Source organism: Coregonus clupeaformis, chromosome 20 (genome assembly GCF_020615455.1).
Source record: "Coregonus clupeaformis isolate EN_2021a chromosome 20, ASM2061545v1, whole genome shotgun sequence".
NCBI lineage: Eukaryota > Metazoa > Chordata > Actinopteri > Salmoniformes > Salmonidae > Coregonus > Coregonus clupeaformis.
Window position 1 is genome coordinate 17,491,291 of NC_059211.1, and position 6,039 is coordinate 17,497,329.

Genomic DNA, 6,039 nt, shown 5'->3' on the forward strand with positions numbered 1-6,039 from the left:
GGACGACGCTGGGCCAATTGTGCGCCGCCCATGAGTCTCCCGGTCGCGGCCGGCTGCGACAGAGCCTGGATTCGAACCAGGATCTCTAGTGCCTGGATTCGAACCGGGATCTCTAGTGGCACAGTTAGCACTGCGATGCAGTGCCTTAGACCACTGCGCCACTCAGGAGCAGTGGCGCAACAACACCTCTCCTTAACAGATGGCTGATATTACTTACATTTTTCATCATCCTTAGGCTTCGGCTGTTGCTCCCTGCTACTTTGTTCATGTTAATGACTTGGATTAAATTACACTGTACCAGGTCTCTTCGACAATCGTGTAATCACAATGCCTTTGCAATTACAGATTTGAATAGTGCTTGTCTATCTACTCTGGCTTTTAATCAGACGGCACTGTTTTGATCAGATATTGCTGGATGAGATAAGTGTTTTTGTATCAGATGATCTGAAAAATTCAAGCACTGAGGATATGAATTTTCATTGACGCTCAAAGCTGGAATTTACCTATCCTAGAGAAAAAGCTTACAAATGCAAGCCTGAATTCAGGTTACAATGCAGTGTACAGAAAAATCTACTTTGCACTGCAAATCCACAGCAAGTTCCTATCTGTCTGGCAGCAAAATCAAATAAAATGGTCATCACCAAGTGGATGCTGACCCCAGGTGTACATTAATGCAGAATTATGCTGATCTGAAATTGACTGGTAGTAGGCCTGTCTCCAGCCTCCTGTGTGTGTGTGTGTGTGTGTGTGTGTGTGTGTGTGTGTGTGTGATGAAAGAGAGGGAGAAGGATAGAGAGATAAAGAGAAGGAGAGTAGGAGGAAGAAGGGAGGGGGGAGTGTGTTTCTCCTACACGTTGCCCTGGTAACTGCATAATGAGGCCCCAGGTGTGGGACACAAGGTTCCGTGTGCATCGTCAAGGATACCATCGGGGCATGGATGCTGTTTAACCATCCGATAGGGCAACTATTCTGTCCAGATCTATACTTGCATTATTCATCTTTCCACGAAAACAAAACTCACAATAAGCAAGAACACAGTTAACTCCCATCCTCAATCACTGAGCATGTATTATTAACACAATCAGTTAAAGGGCCTCTCTGCGGGTTGAGATAACTTGTTTTGGTGTAGCATGTGTTAAATAGGCAGGGATTTTTTAATCTCCAATCGAATTGACACAAGTTCAGATGTGGATAGCAGACCATTTCTGGGGGGTTGAAAACTCTACCCTTGAGACTATCTAGGATTCTGCAGTTAATGTTTGGTAACGTCTTTTCATATCTCTGGCTCCCTTTTATTGGCGAGTTTAACCAGTCACCTCATGCGGCATGCAGATCTCTATTCCGGGCACCTCAATTTAAGAGCATCGTTTGAACTGCGCATGAGAGAAGAAGTTAACAGACTAAAAGAGAAGGATTAGCGAAAGTAGTCAGTTGGAGACCACGCAATTTGCCCTGAGAATTGACTCATTAAAATTGTTGCAAAACATAGTTTAGCTCAATTTGTTAAACAGAGAAGATGCAATGCTGTGTTTTGTTATGATCCCATATGGTTAATGAAGTGAATTCCAGTACTACTGTATGTAGCTATGCACGTGTGGCTTTGTGAGTGGAGACATTCATGTGAACACATGAGTAAGTGTGTGTGTGTGTATGTGTGTGAGTGTACATGCCTGTGTGTCTGTTTAGCATATTCCTCAGTAATAAATCATAGTCAGTGTATGCCCGCAGGCGTTTTGGTGCTCATTTAGACCCCCAGTGGTCGTGGACACCATCCACAGCAATCTGTTCGGTGCCTGGGGCTCCCCTCTCTCTCTCGCTCTCCCTGACACCAGCCTGATCGCCTAGCTAGCCTGGCTAGTGAACCCCAACTCGCACGGTAATCCAGCAAATGAGCGCTTTTCCAACGTGCAGTGGCCGTACATCTGTTGTTTAGTCATTTGTGTAGTCTGTTGTGCATTTGAGTGTGTTTAGGATAAACTACTGTAATTAAACAAATGGAACACATTGTGCTGTTCCCAGACAAAGCAATGTGTCTTCTTTCTAGACAAAATAGTGGTCTATTTGGTCTTTTATGAATTACTTATGGTAGCCTATAGGGTAATGAGCATCAATGTGTATCATGGTGGCTGAGAGTTTTAGAATGAGGAAAATAGATGGCCTTTGAAGAGCTTAATACCCCACACAGCCAATACTCTTTCTGACTCATCTCCTATTGGAAGAAGATTCATGCATGATTCATGAGTACAGTGTTACGGTAGCCAACTCTAGGAAGACAGACTGTGTGACCTAATCATTCTAGTCTAAGATATTGTTGTATTTTTAGGGGACAACTCAGGGTGCTACTCAAACCAGGGACTTGGAGTATTCCGAGCCAAGACATTGCTGACTGTAGGAATGGGTCCGTTTGGGTCATAATTAGCTGAATTAACTGATACAGTCGGCACACTAAGGCCAGGATTCAACCCGAAATGCATTGACAACAAATGTATTGCAGTTGTTTAGGCGGTGTCAGAAGGACCTTTTAAAGGTAATTTACGTTTCAGCCGACCTCCGCAGCGTTTACCATGAATGTGATCTCCTTGAACAGTGGGTAAATTCCCTTTAAAAAGGCACATTGCTGGTATTTTGTGCGCAGCGCTAGAATGCGCTTTGAATGAAGCCGAAATACAGCACATACTAAAGTTGTATGTGTAGTAGATGAGCTCCCTCCCTGTCTGCACCACTACCTCGTCTCATCACTGTTGAGTAGATGAGCTCCCTCCCTGTGTATGCACCACTATCTCGTCTCATCACTGTCGAGTAGGTGAGCTCCCTCCCTCCCCGTCTGCACCACTACCTCGTCTCATCACTGTTGAGTATATGAGCTCCCTCCCTGTGTCTGCACCACTACCTCGTCTCATCACTGTTGAGTAGATGAGCTCCCTCCCTCCCTGTCTACCACTACCTCGTCTCATCACTGTTGAGTAGATTATCTCCCTCCCTGTCTGCACCACTATCTCATCTCACCACTGTTGAGTAGATGAGCTCCTTCCCTGTGTCTGCACCACTACCTCGTCTCATCACTGTTGAGTAGATGAGCTCCCTCCCTCCCTGTGTGCACAACTATCTCAACTCATCACTGTTGAGTAGATGAGCTCCCTCCCTGTGTCTGCACTACTACCTCGTCTCATCACTGTTGAGTAGATGAGCTCCCTCAATGTGTCTGCACCATTACCTCGTCTCATCACTGTCGAGTAGATAAGCTCCCTCCCTCCCTGTCTGCACCACTACCTCGTCTCATCACTGTTGAGTAGATGAGCTCCCTCCCTGTGTATGCACCACATCTCGTCTCATCACTGTCGAGTAGATGAGCTCCCTCCCTCCCTGTCTGCACCACTACCTCGTCTCATCACTGTTGAGTAGATGAGCTCCCTCCCTGTGTATGCACCACTATCTCGTCTCATCACTGTCGAGTAGGTGAGCTCCCTCCCTCCCTGTCTGCACCACTACCTTGTCTCATCACTGTCGAGTAGATGAGCTCCCTCCCTGTCTGCACCACTACCTCGTCTCATCACTGTTGAGTAGATGAGCTCCATCTCTGTGTCTGCACCACTACCTCGTCTCATCACTGTCGAGTAGATGAGCTCCCTCCCTCCCTCCCTGTCTGCACTACTACCTCGTCTCATCACTGTTGAGTAGATGAGCTCCCTCCCTGTGTCTGCACCACTACCTCGTCTCATCACTGTCGAGTAGATGAGCTCCCTCCCTCCCTCCCTGTCTGCACCACTACCTCGTCTCATCACTGTCGAGTAGATGAGCTCCCTCCCTCCCGCCCTGTCTGCACCACTACCTCGTCTCATCCCTGTTGAGTAGATGAGCTCCCTCCCTGTGTCTGCACTACTACCTCGTCTCATCACTGTCGAGTAGATGAGCTCCCTCCCTCCCTCCCTGTCTGCACCACTACCTCGTCTCATCACTGTTGAGTAGATGAGCTCCCCTCCCTCCCTGTCTGCACCACTACCTCGTCTCATCACTGTTGAGTAGATGAGCTCCCTCCCTGTGTCTGCACCACTACCTCGTCTCATCACTGTCGAGTAGATGAGCTCCCTCCCTCCCTCCCTGTCTGCACCACTACCTTGTCTCATCACTGTTGAGTAGATGAGCTCCCTCCCTGTGTCTGCACCCCTACCTCGTCTCATCACTGTTGAGTAGATGAGCTCCCTCCCTAACTGTCTGCACCACTACCTTGTCTCATCACTATTGAGTAGATGAGCTCCCTCTCTGTGTCTGCACCACTACCTCGTCTCATCAATGTCGAGTAGATGAGCTCCCTCCCTCCCTGTGTGCACAACTATCTCAACTCATCACTGTTGAGTAGATGAGCTCCCTCCCTGTGTATGCACCACATCTCGTCTCATCACTGTCGAGTAGATGAGCTCCCTCCCTGTCTGCACCACTACCTCACCTCATCACTGTTGAGTAGATGAGCTCCCTCCCTGTGTATGCACCACATCTCGTCTCATCACTGTCGAGTAGATGAGCTCCCTCCCTCCCTGTCTGCACCACTACCTCGTCTCATCACTCTTGAGTAGATGAGCTCCCTCCCTGTGTATGCACCACTATCTCGTCTCATCACTGTCGAGTAGATGATCTCCCTCCCTGTCTGCACCACTACCTCGTCTCATCACTGTTGAGTAGATGAGCTCCCTCCCTGTGTCTGCACCACTACCTCGTCTCATCACTGTTGAGTAGATGAGCTCCCTCCCTCCCTGTCTGCACCACTACCTCGTCTCATCACTGTTGAGTAGATGAGCTCCCTCCCTGTGTCTGCACCACTACCTCGTCTCATCACTGTCGAGTAGATGAGCTCCCTCCCTCCCTCCCTGTCTGCACCACTACCTCGTCTCATCACTGTCGAGTAGATGAGCTCCCTCCCTCCCTCCCTGTCTGCACCACTACCTTGTCTCATCACTGTTGAGTAGATGAGCTCCCTCCCTGTGTCTGCACTACTACCTCGTCTCATCACTGTTCGAGTAGATGAGCTCCCTCCCTGTGTCTGCACCACTACCTCGTCTCATCACTGTTGAGTAGATGAGCTCCCTCCCTGTGTCTGCACTACTACCTTACAACTTCTGATTGTAACTTGAAGGACTTTGGTGGACAATAAAGTCCAAACTTGTCTCAGATATACAACATTTGCCACACTAGTACTTCACAGTTAAGTTACTAATGACAACTTTTAATTTCTTTTTTTTGTTCTTGTTTACTGACAAAGTAGTATTTCCAACCTGACAGCCACGTACATTACATGCAGTAGTCCATCTACAGGAGTATGCTGATTTGTATACATGTTCACTTCGAGGCTTTCAGCGATCAGCAAAAAGAAAGTAACCCATTCTATTTTACACATACTGCCTCTATTACTTTGATAAAATGACTGATGTCACTTTTCTTATTGTAGTTTTGTTCTCATAAAATATGTCCAGCCAAAAATACCCACGGTTAATGCTTTAAGTCAAGAGGTACTCCCGTTGCTGTCTCAAAAGTAACATCCATATGGAAATGTTGAAATTGAAAAGCACTCCTTTGCACGACTTGCAGCCATTCAGTCCTGTTGGTATCCTCCATCAAAAGAAGGAAGTTCAGGTTACATTTTTTGTTGTTCTTCAGTTTTAGAGTTAAGATCAAGGTCTGAATTTAGTTGAGAATGGGCACCATCATGGGCCTCCAAACATCACTTGCATGAAGTTTTTTGAAAGCATACTGTGCTTCTTCAACACATACACACACACACATACACATACAAGCACCTGAACCACTGACCCAAACACACAAAAACACCCAGACATACAGTACATGCTCAGAATCTACTCATTAGCAATCAAGTACTAACAACGGAAAGGCCACAACATACAGTAGATGCCATTCCAACACTAGACAATCAGCCCATCGAATGGTCATAACAAGAGAAACATTGAAAGGAAGATGGAGTCAATAAAGATGTTGGAAATGTAACAAAACTGCCTGGTTCGGCTCAGTAGATTGAGCTTTAATACGTTG